The following is a 10000-nucleotide window of genomic DNA, read 5'->3' on the forward strand; positions in this document are numbered from 1 at the left end:
ATGCAGATTCAGTGATGATCAGACGAACTACCATATTGGAGGAGTAACATCACCAACTCTAACACTTGCAAATATTTGGGAATTATCATTACCAGCAATGGACCACTAGTTACAGAATTCAAGGAGAGAATAGAGTCCAGAACAAGGAATGGGCATGCTAAAAATAGTTTGGAGGTCAAATCGAATATCGCTTTACAGCAAAAATTAAATATACATTTTACTTGGAGGATCGATATTAACTTACCAGCACAATTCGTGGACAATATTGTAACAATAATTTCTTGCCTTTGAGAATAAAGCATTGGGAAAGATTTTGGGAATCAAATGGCAGCAGCATTTAGCATTGCAGCAATTCGTGATGGGGCATATTTTAAGAAGGGAAGAGTAGTTGGTCCATGATGTGCCAAGAGTGGAAGCCGGTGGGCAGGTGAGGATGTGGTAGACAAGAGAAACGTTGCTGATGACAAAAGCCTAGAAAGAATGGATCTGAGAATTGGGTTGAGCTCAGAGAGATGACACAAGAAAGACATACGGCGCGAATTTATTGAGGCCATATGCATCCTGTGGTTCCCAGAGGATTGAGTATATATACATTATATGTTTCCATTCTTCACTAATTGAATAGCAATTTGTAAGAAAGACTGAAGATGAAAAATTGAAGTAAAAGTACCTTACCAGCATAATCTTAAAATGCATATGGGGCCAGCAGGATTAAGGGTGGTTGTGGCCTATTGGTCCTGGTGATCGCCAGACTGGGGTTCAAGTCCCGCTCAAACTCGTTAGTTCCTTTTGCGTCTGCAACCTTACATTCCTTGTGAGCTAAGGATGGAGAGTTTGGGGAGCCTACAGGTCTACCTGCTGAATCTTCAGCAGCCACTGCCTGGCTGCTCCCTGGTCCTAGCTTGGGTGGAGAGGGGGCTTGGGTGCTGATCATATGTAGATGTGGGCAGTCTCTAGGACGTTGTTACTATCCCTTGCCTCTGATATTCATGAGTGGCCTTTAAACCTTTAAAGGAGGTTCTTGATTAAAATTGTCAAGGTTAGCAAATGACCCGTTTTATACTGTATATACGCATGTACACATGTATGTGTATTATATGTTATGTATGTGTATTTATGTATGCATACACACACATATATATATTATGTGTATATATATCATATATTAATATACATGTGTATATGTGTATGTGTATATATAAATATATTTGTATGTGTGTATGTATGTGTGTGTATATATATATATATATATATATATATATATATATATATATATATATATATATATATATGTGTGTGTGTGTGTATATATATATATATATATATATATCATATATTAATATACATGTGTATGTATATATATATATATATATATATATATATATATATATATATATATATATATATATATATATATATATACTGAATATTATACCACATCCATACAAATACGTATATACAATAAACAGGTCATTTGTAAGCTTGACAACTTTAATTAAGCATCTTCTTTAGCTTAATACTCCTCGCCGTCTAAATCTCACCTCCTTTCAATAAGCAGAGTTGAAAGAAAACTATCTCGCATTACCAAAATAGTTTCCTGATAACGAAAAAAAATTTTTTTTTTTTTTAATGCCGTAGATTTCATGAGAATTTCTCTTATCTTACGATTACAGCATCTTCCAGGGGTTACTGACTTGTCAGGTTGGATGCTCTAAAAGAAGCCATAAGACCTAATGAGAGATGTCTCTTAAGTAAGTATTGCAAGTCTTGTCAGATTAAAAACTAAATTGAACGGATAGACTAAGAAATTATTTACGTTTTCCTTTCCAGTTTTTAATCAAGGTTGGTTATCTTCCATTAGATGATATGAGATGAGATGAGATTCTGCGAAACCTATGGATCAGGACTCCAAAATAATCATGATAATAAAAAAATATTTTTCGCGAACTTTCATTCAAAAATATCTGTCCTGGAAAGGTAACCGCATGCTTCATTATTTCCAGGCATCGCAACATATAAATCTCGAATCATACTCAGCACTGCATATTTTCAACTCTTTATTCTATCTTAACTTATACAATTATTTGTAAATTTACTGGGCTGGGACGGTAACATCTGGGTGGTGGTGTGTGTGATATTTCAAGTACCGACAGGCGCCAGTGTACTTTACAAGTCCTGTACGTTGTCTAGGATAGCTTCGCCCATACACGTCGTTTGAGGGAGGTAAGGGGGGGGGGGGGGTTTACAGGACAATTAAAAAGAGACAAAATACTTCTATTTAAAATTGTTGCGTGTTGCCCAGCAGAAATGAAGATTCAGAATTTTTCAATTGCAAACATCCCTGCAGTACATTGAGAAAAAAAAATACGTATAAATCACTAATGTGCACTATCAAAATTTTCTAATTTAGTTTTTGAGCCTTCTGCCAAGATTCTGTCAAGAGGTGTTATCATTACCCAATGAAAATTATGCTAAAAATAAGTGGCTTCGTCTACACACGATACAAACACAAAACGCTGCTGTTATCTTCGTTCCTGATGCTATAATTGTCGATTTTTTTTATTTTTAATTATTGCTTTAGTAACAATAATCTGGTAAATGGTTTTAATGAACATGTTAATCACTTCTTCACAATTAAGCAGAAAATATGGGGAATTAAACACAACCGAACACACACCATGTCAGAGGGTGACACTCTAAAGCCCCCAAAATATAGGCTATATAAAAAAAGGGTCGCTGGTATTAAAAATTATTCACCGGGAGTACTCCAACGTAACTGTCAGATTGCTTCAACTATCTCACCCTCATGTTTGATGGGATCTTTCTGCAGCAAATTCTATCTAAATGCCTTTTAGAAACTAATATGTGTGTAACCACAGATGTCTTGAAGTGATAAGCGATCATAGGGAGTGAAACTATCGTGAAAATATTCATGAGGCCCTTCTCTGAAATAGATGCTAATATATATATATATATATATATATATATATATATATATATATATATATATATCCTTTGTTAGTTAGTATACCTCAACGAGGTGAAAGGGTTTGCCCATCGCCATGATCAGCAAAGCTATACTAGTGACGACCACCCATACTAGGTTGGTTTGCTGTGAGCGATCAAACCAAAATCTCCCACCATCACTAATCCTTCAGCCAGCGTGGTGATGAACACTCTCCAAAACCCAGACATGAATAACACTATCCTGTCACGGGCCCCCGTCCCCAGCAGCAGTAGAACAACTGTCCAAGGTGGCAGGCAGTTGCATTCCACTGCAAGGAGTGCTAAAATCTCTGGAAACTGAACCTAACAACGTACAATGTCAGGACCCTGTCTAGGGAAGAAGATCTTGCTGTGTTACTAGAAGAGCCGAAATAAATAAATGGGGATATAATAGGATTGAGTAAATTAGAAGAACTGGAGAATCTTATATAAGAGTTGAAAAGGAGTCATATATTTTGCTTCAGAGGACATGAAAGGAACACAGAAAATGTAGTGCGTTTTCTTGTTAATAAACATCTTGCAAGTAACACAGAAGAATTTTATAGTATCAGTGATATAATTGCAGGATTGATTATCAAACTAAATAACTGAAGATCATTCTACAACCTGATCAAAGCTGGAATAAAACTTCTAGAATACTGTGTAGTATTGAGCCTCATAATGGAGAAGGCATGACTATTAGAACTAACTACACACCAAGTATTAAGAACAGGATGATACTGCCTGGGAAGATTTGAATGCAAAGGATGGTCGAATTATGAAAAATCTTATGCAACCTGCATAACGAACTAACTAAACGATGGTGCCAGAAATTAATATCTAGATCAGGAATAAGAAATTTAATAGACCATAAGATCCTGTCCAACAAATTAAGATGAGATTCAGCAACTGAAGATCAGACAGGAGAGCAATACTCGAAAAAAGGCAGAAAGAAAGAGTTAAAACTCTTCTTCTGAATAGATTAATCACCGAATATCTTGAAAGACTTTCTCGACTAGAGGGGCACTCAGTAGAGCGCAGACCTACGCCACGGCAGCTTACATCTCGCCCTTTTGCCGACCTTGACCTTTGACATAGGACTTTCAAAGTTTAATAACTTCAACGTCTGAGCATAATAATTAATCCTTGAAAGTTTCACTACTCTGAGTAAAATTGTGCTGTTCAATTGAAGAAGAGACAGACCGAACGTGTTTCTGAAAAGCAAATTTGCTATAAAAAATCACACCTAAAATTTTGAAAGTCATGCAAAGTTGAAAAAACATTATCAATGCTGAGATCCATATGTTGAGGAGCCACTGTCCTCGACCTACTTACAATTATACTTTCGATTTTGTTAGGGTTCAACTACAGGCCCCATAATTTGCCTAATGCACTAAGTTTAACTAGATCTCTATTAAGGGATTCAGCAACACCGGATATACATCCAGGAGCTTGTTTTCTATGCCAAACCACATGTCCTGTGTATATAGGATGAAAAGCAATGGGCCAAGAACACTACCCTGACGAACACCAGGTACCACATTCCTATGCTCACTATGGTGCCCATCAACTACAACTCTGCAATCTATTACTTAAAAATTCAATAATGATGCTAAGGAAAGAACCACGAACCCTCTCCAAACTGTTTGAAAACAAGGGCCTCATGATTGACAGTTAAAGGCAGCACTAAAATCAAGGCCTATCATAAGAACTTCCTGAACACAATCAAGGGGGTTTTGTACAGCATTGGAGATTGTAAGAAGAGCATCACATGCTCCAAAGTCTTTACAAAAGCCAAATTGCAAACTAGAGAACAGATGATTACTTTCAGCAAACCTATTTAGACGTTATGCAATAACACGTTCAAAGACGTTAGATAACATAGGAGTTAGGGAAACTGGGTGGTAATCAGCTGAACTTGAGATACCTGAAAGACATTTACATAATAGAGTAACATTACCAATTCTTCAAGTGCTAAAAGAACTTCTAATTGCTAATTTGTGAAAAATAACGGATAACTTAAGAGCAAAGAAATAGGCAGTTTTTATGTGTGTGTATATATATATATATATATATATATATATATATATATATATATATATATATATACATATATATATATTATATTATATATATATTATATCATATTATATATATATATATATATATATATATATATATATATATATATAAATATATATATATATAAAAGAGAAATACCATTTGGGTATACAGCTTCATAAGCATCACGGTCCATCAAGAGAGCTTTCATTTCTCGAGGACCGAAGGAGCTAAACTAGTTAATTTAGCCTCAGAAAAAACAGGAATGAGAGATATAAAGTTACTCATACTCTTCTCACCGCCAAAAGAGTTACCCTTTCTTTTGGCCAATGAGTGACAGAGCCATGTGTTTTAAGTAAAGCAGGAAATGTTATGCCTACACCAAAGAGTGTAGCTTCAAGGGTAGCCCACCACTTATGTTCCTCGGTTGTACCTGGATTTGATTTGACGAAAAGAGTAAAAGAAGAGAATCAACATCCAATTTTATGTTTTAACCTCTTTACCTACTCAAGATTCTGTCCTCAATTATCTCGCTTCACCCACTGATGAAGGGGACAGCTGGGTCACCAGCTATTGATTCTCCAAATATCCTTATTTAATTACTACCTTCATATTACAGAGCTGCTACAAAATTCCCGCGACAAGAACATTGCCAAAACTAATATTAGATACCCTTTCGGTAAGTACCAGTTATTGCAGAAATTAATAATATTACATACCCCTTCTGGTCACAGAGGGGAACAAGAATGGGTTTGACCTCGCTTGTCCTCTCTCCTGGCAATTCTACTTTTAAAATTGTGTAATAAAAAAGTTTCAGTCAAAGGTAAAATATCTTAAAAGTAACTTTGACAAAGGTAAAATATAACATCCAATCCTCCAGAAATAATAGTAATTTTCAGGTAGGAGTGTTGTGTTATCAATAATTTCCTTTTGGTTCACATTTAGATTTTTGTGATGCTCTAACAATCCTTATTCTGTGTTGATAGAAACACGGTTATTTCTTTTAAAAATTTTTAACTGCAATTAAGTCCCTCTATCCCTACCTAAATTGAATGTTCCTAAAGCTGCGACTAGACGATGCTACCTTATGAAAGGCAAAGTATAGGAGAAAATGGCCCTACCTGCCAGATGAGCCTGTCCTCCCATATGAAGAGCAAAGTATAGGAGAAAATGGCCCTACCTGCCAGATGAGCCTCTCCTCCCAAGACCAAAAGCAACTGTGCTTTTTAAACCTTAAAAAGAGAACGACCAAACCAAGGGAAATTGAAGGAACCTCAACAAAAGAGCTTGAAGTGGTGGAGAAAAATGTAACAATACTTTGTGTACCGGACGACTACAATAACACTTCCACTGAAAGGACAGATGCATCAAATGGACATGCAAGAATTTCAAGATGGCAAATTAATAAAATTGACCTAAGCATTTTATGAGAATTAGAATTGTGCGAGTTCTGCTGTAATAGGAAATGTTACATATGTTTTTTCCTAGATATTTCCCGTATTTAGAGACCACAATACATGTGTTTATGCAGTAATGTAGTCTACAATGTAGGAGAATGTTCTAAATTCGATACCTTTTGTATGTTCGTTTAGTTCACACGAAGTTACGAACCTTACACCAGTCATCCAGACAAGACTTATCTCTAGCAATCTCAATTGATTTTACCAAGATAGAAGTGATCTAAGAGATGAAAGGCCAAGTGTGAACAGGGAGTCTAAGAGCTGTTGCTTCTGTACAATTGTCCGAAGCAGTTAATGCAAGCGATGAGTTTTCTTCACAGGGGATTCCTTCACGATTCAGCAGTATGAAAAAGAGTTACTACTATGCTTCCATTTCTTCTACATACGCCCATTTTAGAGGAAAGGGTCTAATGTCAGGCATATATATATATATATATATATATATATATATATATATATATATATATATATATATATATATATCGGTATCAACCAATATATCTATATTTATATTATACTAGTATCTATCTATCTATCTATCTATATATATATATATATATATATATATATGTGTGTGTGTGTGTGTGTGTATAGGCGCTAAAATATTTCCATATCATATTTACCTCGTTAAGTGAACCAAAGGAACTATGTCAAATTATAAGCATACCATTAGAGATGCACTAGTCCTCCCTCCTATATAAAAATGCATACACTGACATCGTTCAGTATAATTATATAGATAACCTTCCCCATCCCCATGGGTTAGGTCAGTAAATTAAGTTAGGTTAATTGATGTTTACTAAAGCGTTCGGTAAGGATGTAAAGGTTTCAGATACCATTTACGGAAATCATCTATAATTTAGAAAACTCAAAGTCTGTCAAACTTAAAATAAAATGTGATCTTATACCCGTGTACGAAGACAGACTGAAACCTCATTTTATGGCTTATAATAAAAACTTATGAAATTATGTAAATTGTTTAGGTTGAAAATTTAAAAAAAGAGTATCCTTCTTTTCTTTAGTCTCCGTTGGAAATGTGTGAAAATTGTAGCGCCATAAACAGAAAACGAAAGAAATTTGCAAGGAGACACTTAAATACATATAACTGACATGCATGAATTGCGAAGCAAGGACTAATGAGAGTACGTTAAGATGTTCACATTCAAATATAAAATAAGTTAGAAAGCTAAACACAATAATAAAAATTCTAAATTTTCTGAACGAAAAGTTTAGTGTAACAGGTGAAATTAAATTCTCTATATAGATCATTTGCGCCGGATTAAAAAAAATATCTTCGAAATTAGCTCTCCCAAATTGATATAATACTTCAACCTGCATTACAATTCGGTTAAAGCAGCATTCATTTTACATAAAACGCAAATACAAACGCCTCTTACGCATGTATTAGTATTTAAATAATTCATTCACAAGTGCAGTATGTTTGCATATATATTTTAAACGAACTTTCAACAGAATTTTAAACTAAAGAAATTTAATCGATCTATTGTCCATTCTACTCCTGTTTGGGCAAAACTAATACACAATACAAAAGATTTAAGTTGTCATAAGTAGGATAATGTTAATTCAATTTCTATAACATATAAGTAGCTTAAGGCAATGTTAGATACTTAGGCAACAGATAAGTAAGAAGTCTAGATTTTATTTGCCACAATGAAATATCTTTTAAATAAAAAAGATATTCATTAACGAAGATTCATCAGACTATTTCTGCCATCTTTAATTCAATGTGACCCACAATGGAAAATTGAAACATTTGAAGAGAAAACATAAAGAACGTAACCTAAACGAAAACTAAAACCAATATCGATAGCGTTTAAAGCTTCAATTGAAAATAAAAAGCCATGACCAGAAAAAAAAATGTTATGCTCTATAAACAATAAAAACTGTATAAAATCTACATAATATTGGTATAGCTGACATCTGGTAGATATTAATGCCCCAAAACAACTTTGAATTGGGTTTTAAAATGTTAATACATAAAATACCGTGAACTTAAGATAATTCTATTGGGTTGGATTTATTGATTTTGGCAATTCATCTCCCAAGCGAATCTAGGGTAAGACCCAGCAGTTACAATGAGGTTAAATTTATAACAGGTTGTACAGGAAGATGAATGAATGAAAGCAAGAACAGTGGTAAAGTAGAAAGATATGAAGTAATTGCAACTAGGGACAGAAGGAACGCTGCAAAGACCCTTATTTAATGCGGTGCACTGATGGCACTAAAGCGCAAAACAACAGTTCCAGAACTTTCTTTTCAAGGATAACTGGAAGTTATATCTAGCTAATAAAGTAATATGGAAACTAATACAACCAATTTATGTACACCTCCTTTCACTGGGAAACTTGGTCATTATTTGGTTTACTGCAGTATATGTTGTGTTTCTTAACCACAAATAGAAAAATAAGGTTATAGAGTTTTTCTTTTTTTAACTGAGAGGCGAGGTGAATGCAACTGACTTTATTTCAACGGATAGGGGTTGAGGACAAGGTAAAAAAAAAAATTCAAACAAAATAATTCATGCACAGACAGGCTTAAACAGGTTGTGTTAACAGTGATGTGTAGAGCGAGGTATACGATAAAAAAGAAAATACTGTTGCAGTGTATAAACGTGTTGTGAAACTCGTGCGGTACATATCTGTAAACCATTACCTAATCATGGACAATCAGAAATATCAAAATAAAAATCCAGCAATTCTCCCCAAAACAAGGGAGCACACATTCATGCAAACTTATAGTCTACAACGCTAAAGGTCTAACTACCCGTACAGCAAAGTTTAAACTTGCTTCAAGAAATCTTGTCGTATATAATCATGTTCTTGGAACTAGATCCCATGAATATTTAAAAGAAGTTAATCCTCCACTCCCAAGTAATTTCTCTCTATAGTCGTCCAATAAGCACCATTCATGAAATAATATGCTTACCTCATTTTTTTTTTTCAGAAACGTGCGTGCACACACCACAAATAAATAAATTTCAATGTTAATAATTGTCTTGACTGGAGTGGCCCTATAGTAAAAACAATACAGTGGACACTGACTTATTCATATAATTTTAAGACCTTAATCAAAAATGAACCGCTTGAGTAACTTCTATCTAGACCTTCTAGGTCTACCATCACAGTTTTCCATGAATAGGGGAAACGGGGAAACAGAAATACACGAAATCAATGTTCAAGGCAACAATGAACTACCTATATTGAGTGGAGGCAATCTTGTTCTTTGTTGCTACAACCCAGAATGATGACCTGGAGCTTCATCTCCAAGCTGGAGAGCAGTTAAGCAAGCTCTTCTTCGCCTTAAGTGGATCAAAACCAAGGTACTCTGGTCCAGATACATCATAGACATCCACACTCTGAGAACCAATCACCTTGAAACTTGTGAAGAGCTGCAAGCAGGAAGCATTGCATTCACAAAGAATTAATTTCTTTGGAACTTGCATACAAGCATCTGAAAAAGCTGATAAATAATCA

Source organism: Palaemon carinicauda, chromosome 23 (assembly GCF_036898095.1).
Source record: "Palaemon carinicauda isolate YSFRI2023 chromosome 23, ASM3689809v2, whole genome shotgun sequence".
NCBI classification, from domain to species: domain Eukaryota; kingdom Metazoa; phylum Arthropoda; class Malacostraca; order Decapoda; family Palaemonidae; genus Palaemon; species Palaemon carinicauda.